Genomic DNA, 13,332 nt, shown 5'->3' on the forward strand with positions numbered 1-13,332 from the left:
TTAAAAAGCAACCAAATTCTCATCCTCTATGTCCAATAAATTTTAATTCAATTCAGCAAATTTTGTCTCTATTCCATGCCCAGACATATCATGGGCCCAGATTTAGTCCACCATTGGATTCTTCATCTTTTTTTAATACTTGATTTTACTTATCCTTTTAAATTTATTCTAACATACTTCACATTATTTTGGGAAGTGCAAATGTATGGGAAACAGCAAGATTTTGCCTCAATATACCAGTTCTTGCAAGAAAAAGGCCACTGTTGTTCTGAATGCTTTATGGCGAATTAGGAGCCAATAGCTGCTGCTCTTCATTTTTTCCACATGGTGTCCTGTTCATATTCTGCAGTGCTGTGGAAACAACTGTCAAAGGCAGGACACCCCAGCTGCCAGGGGGCAGTTCATCTGCCATAAGAAGAATGACAAGATTCTGACTTACAGTTCAATTCCAGATTTTTCTTAAAGGCAGGAGAGGGGAGAATGGGGGGAAACAAAGAACAGTGAAGCTAAAACCAGGCTACGGTGTATACTTATGTTTTGAAAAAAGTTATCTACCAAACACAATTTCACAAATAAAAATCCTTTCCTTTTAAGCTAAATTACTGAGCTGGATTTTGCACCTGTCTCTCTTAACTGCTGAAAAAGTCCCAAATGGAGATGACATGACTGATGGCTTTTATCTATTGCATCTCCTGAGTTGGGACAAAAGAGCCACGTCCTGTCAAAGTCGTTTGCCAAGTTTTAGACAGATTATTTAAAAAGGTCTGACTTGAATCCTGTTTTTGACTTTGACTGCAATGATCACATTGGCCACTAGACAGAGCTGTTTGTCTTAATTTTGAACATTACAGAGTTTAGAATTTTCAAGAGAAGTAGAAGCAATGAAAAGAGAAAACTATAAATAATAATATGTTTTATGAGACAGGTACTCAAGTACACACTTAGTGCCCTTTTCTCTGCTGGTAGTACATAATTTCCAGATTGTTCATTATCATTCAGGAGGCCGCAACTCAGTTTTCAGACTTCCACTCATCACCAGGAAGATTTCAATAGCTAATAAAGAATAATCAGCATGTATTATGCAATTTGTTCCCTCTTCTATAGTACAGTGGCTAAAGTCACAGTGTCATCCTAAATCCTGAACTTTTTCTGGAAACTTCTTGGTAATTTATTCTCTGCTCTTTTCTATGAAGACTTTATTATTTTATAAGCATACATTTTGGAATTTTAACGGTTCGTATTATTGTATATATTATAGATTTTACTCGCATAAAATACATTGAAGAATTGAAAATCACTGCCATTCACAAAGCACTGAGCCCAATTCACAAAGCACTGAATTCTGGGGTTTGGTTAGAATTACAGCATCAAAGGGTTCTGCTGAGGAAGGCCCTAAACAGAGAACCCAGAAGCAGGCCCTTAACCTGTATGTGTGTGTGTGTTAGTTGCTTGGTCTTGTCTGACTCTTTGCCACCCCATGGACTGTAGCCAGCCAGGCTTCTCTGTCCATGGAATTCTCCAGGCAAGAATACTGAAGTAGATTGCCATTCCCTACTCCACTTAATCTGTATACATGTCAGTACTTTTTACTTTGTGAAGTATACAACTCCATGTGACCCCAAACAAAAGTTCTCAAATGTGATCTCTGGCACAAGTAGCATTTGTTAGAAATGCAGATTCTCTAGCCCCATCTCAGCCCTACTGAATCAAACATTCTAGGGAAGAGACCCTGTAGTCTGTGTTTTAATAAGACTTTCAGGTGATTCTGATGTAAGTTAATATTTGAGATCTGTTGATATAGAGAAATAGCTTTCAAATGAAAGAGAGAAATCCAATTATTAAAAAATTAGTTTGGTGAAAAAGAAATAATATATGAAGCAGCAAAAAACACCCAAGAAGCTGTAATAAATGATCTCAAGATATAAGAGGATGCTCCGAAAGGTAGCTTCTAGAAATTAAATACATGATAAATATTTAATACAAATAATTAAATTTATTAAAATAGATTATATACAAAATAAAATAAAGTTTAATTAAAATAAAAATTCAAAGAAGGCTTTGAAGATAAAGTTGCAAAAAGTATCTATAAAGCTTTAAAAAACAAGAGATGAAAAATTGGAAGGAGTAGATAAAGAATTTAAGGGATAATAAAAGACCCTCAGAATCTACATAATAGGAGTTCTGCAGACACATACAGAAAATTTCTCAGAGTTGAAATGTGTGAGTTCCTCAATTGAAATAGCCCACGTGGTGTGCAGCCCATGAGAAAAACCCACAATAAGGCACATTAATGTGAAAGTTTATAACACCTGGTGAAAAAGAAGACCCTAAGAGTTTGAGAGAAAAGTCAAAAGTCACACAGAAAGAAAAAGAAAATCAGAATAGCATCTGAATTTGCACAAGCAACACTGGAGTTAGAAAACTAAATAGAGCAAAATCTTAAAAAGTGGAAATGAAAATAAATTTTAGTCAAAATACTGTACCCATCTAGTTAAGAATGTACAAATTTGCAGGCTGTGACAGCTGACAAAATTAATCTCACCCTGTTTTCTTTCTTATGATGCAGCTGAACTAAATGCTCCAAAAAAAGTAAGCAAATAAATCAAGAAATAGGAAAATATGGGATTAGGAAATAGTGGATCCAACAGGAAAATGACTAAGGATATTCTAGGATAATAACTATGCAGCCAGCCTGGAAAAGGACCTGTCAGATTAGAACAGGAAGTTGGAGTGGGGTTTCTAAGGAAAGAAAAAAATTGTATTATTTGATCATCTGGAAAATATCAAGAAGCATTGGAAAGATCTATCACATTAGTGATAGATCATAGAAAACTAAGCAGATTAAAAATGAGGCTATTACTAACTTTAGGAGAAAACAGGAAGTTAATATAAGAGAGAGAACATAATGCACATGGTATTGTGGTTAGCTCAGGAATTAACAATATTTGTTTCATCATATACATGTAAATGCTTACTTCCATCTAAACCACAAATTACCAAAAAAAGAGAAGAAAAAAGAAACTGACAGACTATATGATGAAAAACGTTAGAATTAAATGAAATTAAATAAAAAGAGGTTTAAAAAATAATTTGCATTAATTTTATATCATTCTGTGGTTCCATATTCAGATATTGAACTCAACCAACTTCAGTTGGGAGTCAGTAAAGAACCCAGCTGAAATGGGCAAAAAGGTCTCAAATAGGCCCAGGATTACAGTGACTCTCAAAGTGTGGTCCCTGCACCAGAAGCACTTACACCATCTGGAAGCTTGTTAGAGATGCAAATTTTGGGGCCCATTCAAGATCTACTGAATCAGAACTTCCAGGCTTGGGTGCCCAGGAATAAAAAGTCTTCTAGGGGATTCTGATACATGCTAAAGTTTGAAAAATACAGACTTGTGAAAACTCATTCTCATCTGGGGCTGCAAAACACTGTTTAGAGTTGATCAGGGTTTCTAAATTGTTAAGGAAACAAAAGAAAACAAATTTAGGTACCAAGAACTTGACTGCACTTTACTAGCGTTTTCTCTGCAAGTTAGCTCATCTTATTCTCCATTAGTTTCTTATTTGATATCTGATTTATAATTTGGGGAGTAAATATTAACCTTTACTAGGTGAAAAATTGAGTACATTGCCTCGACATTATCTAATGATTATTTGTCAATCCTTTGTCTAGATATACAAGATATACAAGACCTCAAACAGAATCCCTAATGTAATTATTCTGAGTATCCACACCACTGTATGACTTACACCACTTGGAACAGTCCAGGGTTGCTGACCTCTTCTTGATGTATATTGATTGACCGTCTTATTGGCTGACTCGCAGGGAACCAGGGCACATGCCTCATCAGTGAGAACAGGTTTGGAATTCTGTAGGTTGTTCTCTTACAGAAGAGTTTGGCTCCTGTTTTTCCAAGAAAGTTGAAATTTTGCTAACAGTTTTGACTTATCTAATAATATCATGCTCTTAATATTATGGTTGTGGTACTGAGCAAATGATCCCAAACTGAATTCATAAGCTTTTCTGTGCAAACCTTCCCCATTTCTCATACTTTCAGATTAGTGATTAGAACCACCATCTGACTGGTTGGTCAGGCTACAGACATGGGGACTGCCCACTAATTCATTCAATAAAAATTGAGTGCTTACTACATCCTGGGTATTCTAGGAACTGGGGATACAATAATGAACAAAACAAGACAAAAACTCCTTCCTTCACAGAGCTTACATTCTAAGTGATAACCAAAATATTATTTCTAATAACAAAAAATAAGTAAATTACTCTATACCATAAATCAAAAAGTGATGGGTAATAAGAAGAAAACTTAAGATACTGTCACAGAGGTTGGAATGTTTAGTAGGATGACGATGAGAAGCCTCACTGAAAAGGTGATATTTAAAAAAAGACTTGAAGAAGGCACGGGTATGAACCATACTGGTATCTGGGCAGAACAAAAACAAAAATTGTAAGGTAAGCTCATGCCTGGAATGTTTGAGAAGAGCAGGAGTGGGAGTGGGTGAGGTAGAGTGAGCTGGCAGGAAGGCAGGAGAGGGGAATCCACTGAGGCAACAGGGCTAGGGTAGGGATGTGTTGTACAGACTTTTTCATCCTTGTGGCCCACTGTGAAGATTTTAGCTTTCATTCTGCGTGAGATGGAAGCCACTGCAGGGTTCTGAGCTGAGGAGTGACATGACCTGACTCATCTGATGAGAGGGATGAATTCCCATCTCTCTCACTGCCCCAGCCAATTGCCATTGACAATCAAGTCTATTTCCTCTCTATTTCTCAAATCTGTCCTATCTTTTTTCCCCCCATCATCACTGTCAGCACACTAGTCCAGGAAGCCTTAATTTCCTACTGGAGTCATCTCAATAGCTTCTTAGTAGATTTCCTGCCTCTGTTTTCTTCCCTCAAATTCATTCTCCACAATGTATCCAAAGTAACCTCTCTGAAAATTTCATTGATTTGCACCTGTTGTTAAAGCTATCAATAGCCTTGTTTCTCCTGTAAATAAATCCTAAACTCAACATGACTTTCCATGGTCTGTTTCCCAATCTCTAGCTTCATGTCTCCTTCATAGGATACACTCTGCCCATATAAACTCATATAAACTTTGTTCCATGAGAACATGATGTTTTCCTGTTTCTGAAACTTCACAGATCGTTATTACACAGAGACTTCCCTGATGTTAAAATTTGGATTGGTTTACCTTGGCTTTTTGCTCTTATATCACCCTCTACTTTCCTTCCACTGAATCCGCCGTTCCATATTCCCATTGTTTCATTATCTCTTTCCCCATTCTGCCCTTTGGCTTGGTGAAGACTGTCTGTCTTGCTCATTTTATCTCCAGTGCACTGTTTGTGACACATAGAAAATCAGGGGTGAACGGAGAATCGATGCCCAAACTTCCTGATGGATGAGAACATTTTCAGGCCATTAATAAACTCCTTTTTGTTATAGCCAGGAGACACTCAAATATTTGTTGTATGCATGAAAGAAGGAATCAACGAATGAAAGATTTTTCTCGATCCTTTGTGTTCTGCTTATTTTCCGCATTGTCCAAATGCGCCTCAGTAATACGTTGTGTGGGCTCCCACTGGTCATATACATATATGGAGCAGGTAATGGCTTACACAGTGTAACCTGGTGGTTTTGCAAACATTCCTCACCAGGAATCCATCCCTGGAGGCACTGATATGAGCAGCACTGATTCCAGCCACCCTTGGACACATGATCAACTTCAGAAGACTCAAACAGCAATGACCTAAGTGGTGGGCAGCAGAAACAGTGACTTTAGGGGAGGTCGATAGTTTCCACACACAAAGAAGAAGCTTGATAATGGGTTCCAACTGTAGTGCCATTTCATTTTTTTTTTTTTTAAGTCTGAATTCAGCAGAAGCCTCAGCATTGAGTGGATACTGAGATTTGTTCATGAGTACATCTAGAAGACCCTTAGATCTTCTAGCAATAGGTGGGCAGTTTTGGGGAACTTGAGATTCCTCAGTTATTACTAGATGGGCATGCATGATTTCTGTCTTTGCCATTAACTTGTCGGAACTTGAACGTTTTATTCTCAGCCTGCTGTGACCTAGAGAAACATAAGTTACTATCTTATAGGTAGTACCATTGGACTCCCCAGCAAATCATCAACCTATGAAAAAAGGAAAGCTAAATGTATTAAAACTTGCTTTAGCAAGGGAGACCACCACCTTACCAATCCCAGCAGTGTCTCAGAATATGGAAGTCAGAAGTTGTCTAATTTTAGGGCTTTGGGGTCTGAGCTCAAAGTAGTTTTGAGGTAGGTCTTTCAAGACGAAGACCTGATCTGGACTGGGCAACATTTATAATGTACTAGTTTGGAGTTAGTAGACCCTATGACACAAGGGTCTTGAAACAAGCCTTCACGAGGAAACTTGGTATGATAAGCAAGCATTTGCCAAGGTGAGAAGACTCTTGTTTCCATTAAGTATCTGTGGGAAATTTCCTGAAGCAAACAGTGAATTTTTTTTAAATTGGTTTATAGCTTCATCTTTCCCAGGTAAAGTTTCCTGGAACAAATAACTAATTCATGTTGACAGAGCTGATCTATATTCTTCTTTTTTTTGGTGACAGTCTTTTTATTGTTTGCTGGAAAATACTATTGAATGCACTGATTTGTGCAAGCTATATATGACATAAGAGTATAACTTAAATGAAATGATGAATATTGCACATAAAGACAGTGCCCACTCCTCTGAACACTATATTTAATGGAATGAAGTCTCTTATTAAATGAGAATTTAAAAGCTACAATCATAAAGTAAAGCGTTCTAAGCAAAGAAGTTTAAAATTCTTTAATTGTGACATCTAGTTTGTCTCTCTTGCTAGGAGTGGTGGGGCCCAGAGAAAACTTAGCCAACAAAAAGCCAGCACTCTCAGGACCTCTTCCCAGGAAGCACGCTGCTGGTGCTCAGGACAGGCTGGCGCCCTGGCTTCCCTGGAGCCCTCAGGCCCACTCTGACCATTAGTCTCTGCGTATCTGTCACTCTCAGCAAACACTGAAAAGTGATTGACAGCAAAAATACAATATTGGGAACAAAAGCCATTTTCTATTTTCTATACAGTCTACAGACACCATTTATTCCTTTCAGCTATGTGTTCACAAAGATGCTCTAAAAGAGGCTGCTCCTATTATATTGCCAGACAGGCAGGCCAGGATCAAAGGTAACAAACCTCCAGCTTCAACTCCTAACTCAAATGAGTTAAAAAAATACAAATTTATTAGAGAGTCAAAATCAATCTCTATGATGTACATGGCAACATAGTCAAGTGCTGCAACAATATTCACTTTCCAAGGTCAACTTGGAACATAGCCACCTTTTCCTTCAAACTAAGAAAGCTCTGTATGGAGACGAACACAAGATTAACACCATCATCTCCTCTCCAAACACTGTCAGGGCTCAGAAAACTCGTCACAAGTAACAAATGCAAAAAAATAAAAATAAATAAAGCACATCTTAATATATACACAGCAACAAAGGAAGACTGCTCTCCTCCTGGGTTTCCTTGGCAGTCACTCAATTAAGGATTAGCCAACAATTTCCTAACCTAAGACATTAGTCTCACCATCAAAGAAACTTTTCTTGTCCAAGATGTTTTTTTAAATGATTTTCACAGTGGTCCAGACTGCTTACTTAAGATTAAACTACTAATGCACAGAGGACATCCTCTGAGCTCAAGTATGAGTAATACTAATATTCTCAGATTTTTCTAGACTTCACAGATCCACAAATGTTTTATCAGACTATCCATTTAAGAGAATCGTAAGTCAACAGTAATAAACCAACTCTACATTTTTCTTACCCTGTTTATCAAAGAACACCATGCTCCAATAGGAATGAAGCCTAGTTCAATAGGTATCTTATTCCCTTCCATTCTGCACAATAAGTGTCACTGTTTAATCTCTATGCCTTTGACCCTTGTATGACTCACCTAAAGAAAATCTTGCATAAAAGTGGAAAACAGCAAACCCCAGCAGGAGCAGTGGTATTAGTGCTCAAGTAGACTTTAGGGGAATAACTGTAATTGCTTATGGAACTGTTTACAGCCTTGCTAGAAACCTTACTCCTCTTGAAACCCTAGATCAAATAATTTGAATTATTTAAACATAAGAGGGGATTTCATTGATAAAGGTCTAGTTTATGTGTAAGGTTCTGGTCCCTGGACAGATGTGCAGCTAGCCCAAATTAACTGGCCGTGTTTCCATTTTAAACATGTCCATTATTCTCCCCCCACCATAATTCTTCCATCCCTCATGTCACTGGTGAGCCCTCTCATTGCTGCTTCTATTTCTTTTGGCTGTTCTACTGCACATACAAGCTTCATCGAGTTCCCACTTGAATATGCAGGGAATTTCCATTTCTCACAGAACATCAGCTCCCTAGAAACCATCAACTTGGAACAATTTCTAATTAGTAAAGGCACAATTCTCCTTTATAAAGGAAACCAAAAGTGATGTTTGGAAGCTGAACAAACATCTTATGTACTAAGTCACTTCAGTTGGGTCCAACTATTTATGACCCTGTGGACTGTAGCCCTCAGGCTCCTCTGTCCATGGGATTCTCCAGGCAAGGACACTGGAGAGGGTTGCCGTGCCCGCCCCAGGGATGGAATGTGCTTCTCTTACATATCCTGCATTGGCAGGCAGGTTCCTTATCATTAATGCCACCTGGGAAGCCCAAACAAACATCTTTGATATTCCTAAAAACTGAATGCTGTATGTGCTACCAAAACCTAAGGGCATTTACCATATCTAAAGAGTATACGGATTATGTAAAAGCATGAATATGGTATTTTAAGACATATTTCCAGTTTTCCACTATACCATTTGGATGGAAGTGTTAGTCAGTAATACAGGACAAGCTAAAAGTGTGAACACCACCCTCCTGGCTTCTTTTCCACCCAAATTTCCACTAGCTTCCAGTGAACCCTGTCCCAGGGTAATCACTTGGCAAACCTGCAGAGCTGCTCAGAGATAAAACAGTGGGCTTCACTTCAACGAATCCAGCAGCCAGCATTCAGCAGGTAAATGCTGTGTGGGGACGCACCCAGAAAAGACTAAACAGCAGTTCAGTTCAGTCGCTCAGTCGTGTCTGACTCTTTGCGACCCCATGGACTGCAGCACACCAGGCCTCCTTGTCTATCACCAACTCCTAGAGTTTAGCCAAACTCATGTCCATTGAGTCAGTGATGCTATCTAACCATCTCATCCTCTGTCATCCCCTTCTCCTCCCACCTTCAATCTATCCCGGCATCAGGGTCTTTTCAAATGAGTCAGTTCTTTGCATCAGGTGGCCAAAGTATTGGAGTTTCAGATTCAACATCAGTCCTTCCAGTGAATATTCCAGGACTGATTTCCTTTAGGATGGGCTGGTTGGATATTCTTGCAGTCCAAGGGACTTTCAAGAGTCTTCTCCAACACCACAGTTCAAAAGCATCAATTCTTCGGTGCTCAGCCTTCTTCACAGTCCAACTCTCACATCCATACATGACCACTGGAAAAACCATAGCCTTGACCAGATGGACCTTTTTGGCAAGGTAATGTCTCTGCTTTTGAATATGCTATCTATGCTGGTCATAACTTTTCTTCCAAGGAGTAAGTATCTTTTAATTTCATGGCTGCAATCACCATCTGCAGTGATTTTGGAGCCCCCAATATAAAGTCAGCTACTGTTTCCACTCTTTCCCCATCTATTTGCCATGAAGTGATGGGACCAGATGCCATGATCTTAGTTTTTTGAATGTTGAGTTTTAAGCCAACTTTTTCACTTTCCTCTTTCACTTTCATCAAGAGGATCTTTAGTTCTTCTTTGATTTGTGCCATAAGGGTGGTGTCATCTGCATATCTGAGGTTATTGATATTTCTTCCAGCAATCTTGATTCCAGCTTGTGCTTCATCCAGCCCAGTGTTTCTCATGATGTACTCTGCATATAAATTAAATAAACAGGGTGACAATATACAGCCTTGATGTACTTCTTTCCTGATTTGGAACTAGTCTGTTGTTCCATATCCAGTTCTAATTGTTGCTTCCTGACCTGCATACAGATTTCTCAGGAAGCAGGTCAGGTGGTCTGATATTTCCATCTCGTGAAGAATTTTCCAGTTTGTGGTGATCCACACAGTCAAAGGCTTTGGCATAGTCAGTAAAGCAGAAATAGATGTTTTTCTGGAACTTTCTTGCTTTTTTGATAATCAAACAGATGTTGGCAATTTGATCTCTGGTTCCTCTGCCTTTTCTAAGTCTGGCTTGAACATCTAGAAGTTCACTGTCCATGTACTGTTAAAGCCTGGCTTGGAGAATTTTGAGCATTACTTCGCTAGTGTGTCAGATGAGTGCAATTGTGCAGCAGTTTGAGCATTCTTTGGCATTGCCTTTCTTTGGGATTGGAATGAAAACTGACCTTTTCCAGTCCTGTGGCCACTGCTGAGTTTTCCAAATTTGCTGGCATATTGAGTGCAGCACTTTCATAGCATCATCTTTTAGGACTTGAAATAGCTCCACTGGAATTGCATCACCTCCACTAGCTTTGTTCATAGTGATGCTTCCTAAGGCCCACTTGATTTCACATTCCAGGATGTCTGGCTCTAGATGAGTGATCACACCATCGTGATTTATCTGGATCATGAAGATCTTTTTTATATAGTTCTTCTGTGTATTCTTGCCACCTCTTCTTAATATCTTCTGCTTCTGTTAGGTTCATACCATTTCTGTTCTTTATTGAGCCCATCTTAGCATGAAATGTTCCCTTGGTATCTCTAATTTTCTTGAAGAGATCTCCAGTCTTTCCCATTCTATTGTTTTCCTCTATTACTTTGCACTGATCACTAAGGAAGGCTTTCTTATCTCTCCTTGCTATTCTTTGGAACTCTGTATTCAAATGGGTATATCTTTCTTTTTCTCCTTTACCTTTAGCTTCTTTTCTTTTCACAGCTATTTGTAAGGCCTCCTCAGACAACCAATTTGCTTTTTTGCATTTCTTTTTCTTGGGGAAGGTCTTGATCCCCATCTCCTGTGCAATGTCATGAACCTCTGTCCATAGCTCATCAGGCACTCCATCAGATCTAATCCCCTGAATCTGTTTCTCACTTCCACTGTATAATATTAAGGGATTTGATTTAGGTCATACCTGAATGGTCTAGTGGTTTTCCCTACTTTTTTCATACACACATAAATTCCTGGTTTTATAATATCTTCCCAGGAAGTCAGGAATAATTGTTTTTTTAGTTAAAGAAAATGAATCTATGCTCAAAATAATCTAATGCCTCAAGAAAGCAAAATCTATAAGGGAAAAACTACAGAAAAATAGTTTCAAAATCAATAGCTTACTTTGGTTAAATTGGCATAGTAAGTCAGTGCAATTTTGTATTTATAAGCACATCCTTTCACATTCTCAGAAATCAGAGTACTGTGAAGTGAAAAAGTTCACAGAGGTGATAGCCCTTTAGCCTTTTGTGATTTCAGAACTCAGAAAGATGAAGGTTAACCAGGATTTGATACTCAGATAGTTACTTGCTCAACACAGACTGGAGACAAACTCAGTCAGGGGACAGCTGAACATCTCATTTTTATTTACTTACAGAATTCTCAGATAGTTCCTACTTGGACATCAGTAGTTTTCCACCTGGATGCACATCAGCATTATCTGAGAAGCTTAAAAAAATTATCAAATACCAGATCAATTAAACCTGGAGGTGGAGCCCAGAAATCAGTACTCAACATTTTACCAGGTGATTTTTGACTTGCAGCCAGACTACATACCACTGATGTGTCCTTTTCAGAAAGTTGTAGCATGAAGGCTATATCATATCTAGCCAGCTTTGTTTTTTCCAAATTTCACCAGGAAAAGGGATTTATAGAAAAAGGCACAGTTGTGCTTCTTCTAAAGATGCAACTTACCATTTCAAAAGCTCTGGTCCTTGGAGGCTGTCTGGAGCACTGGTTGAAGAGGAGCACGTCCTAGTCTTGGCAGAGCAGGCAGCATTTCAGGCTTTGGCAGAAACGGAGAATGGCCAGGTGCCCGTGAGAACCGGCATGGTGCACATTGGCACCAGATTTAACCCACAGTGAGTATTCCTGAAGCTTGGGGCTGGCACCAGCAGATGGGAGAGAATGACAAGAAGGGTGTACCACTTTGTCTTCTCACAGGCACTTCCAAAAACAGGATGCTCTAGAACACGTGCAGCAATGTGTTCACCAGTGTCATGAAAGCTGAATTTCCGAAGCACCGGAGAGGGTCTCAAAGAATGCCTACTGTGCCTGGCCCCAGAGAGTCAGACAGAGTATTTACAGAGGAAAGTGCTCCACTCATGATTTCCAAGCCCAAGCCAGAAACATAAGCCAGCAGTCCGTAGAGGGTGCTCTCACCTGGGTTTGTCCTCTTCAAGCCCTCACTGGCTTAAAAAAAAAAGTTTATAACATGCAAACCGGCACATTTCTTGCATAAGGACACTCCGAATACCGGCAGACATTTCCGCACTGGTCCATCTTTGATGTCAGCAATGACTGCTGTCATAAACCAAACAAGGGAGGAAAGCAGCAGAGACACCGACCAGAAGAACTCTGCGATGAGGAGAAAGTTGATGCGCAATGGCGTTGGCCATGGTGAAGAGGCAGAACTGGAGCACAGGTGCAAAGGCAAGTGCAGCTCAGAACAAGGCCGCCGTCATGGCAACCGTAGAAGCCTGCGGACGGGGGTGGGAGGGGGCGGTGATGGGCGGCTCAGCTGATCCGTATTCTTAATTAAGCCATATTAACACAGATGGTCTCAGCACTCATACCTTTTAATTGCTCTCACTCTTAAATACTTTGGGACGTTTATGTGTCCAAGTAGTTTCCAAGGACAGGTTCCAAAAAGGAGAGAGGATGCAGTTATAAAGCCTGACAATTGAAAGACGGAAGTATGGGCAGCGTCGAGAAAACGAGGGTAACAAAAATAAACTTACCTTTGTACAATTTTGCTTGAGGTAAAGTTCTTGCTTCAGCCAACAGAATACTTACTGAAACACAGGTTTGATCTTCCCTCCTCGAGAATCACCTGTAAAAATCAAGCACTGCTTTGTCTTTTTGATGTTTTAAATTGAGGTATAGTTGATGTACAATATTAGGTAAATTATAAATATACACCTGGAGAAGGCAATGGCACCCCACTCCAGAACTCTTGCCTGGAAAATCCCATGGATGGAGGAGCCTGGTAGCCTTCAGTCCATGGGGTCGCTGAGAGTCAGACAGGACTCAGCAACTTCACTTTCACTTTTCACTTTCATGCATTGGAGAAGGAAATGGCAACCC

The 13,332-nt window shown here is 39.4% G+C and overlaps 1 pseudogene; it reads right to left on the reverse strand.

Annotated features, from left to right (window-relative positions):
• Positions 1-277: 277 nt before the first annotated feature.
• On the reverse strand, positions 278-12,710 carry LOC138443637 (gamma-secretase subunit APH-1B pseudogene; annotated as a pseudogene).
• Between the last annotated feature and the right edge of the window lie 622 nt (positions 12,711-13,332).

The sequence above is a fragment of the Ovis canadensis genome, chromosome 1 (genome assembly GCF_042477335.2).
Source record: "Ovis canadensis isolate MfBH-ARS-UI-01 breed Bighorn chromosome 1, ARS-UI_OviCan_v2, whole genome shotgun sequence".
Classification (NCBI taxonomy): domain Eukaryota; kingdom Metazoa; phylum Chordata; class Mammalia; order Artiodactyla; family Bovidae; genus Ovis; species Ovis canadensis.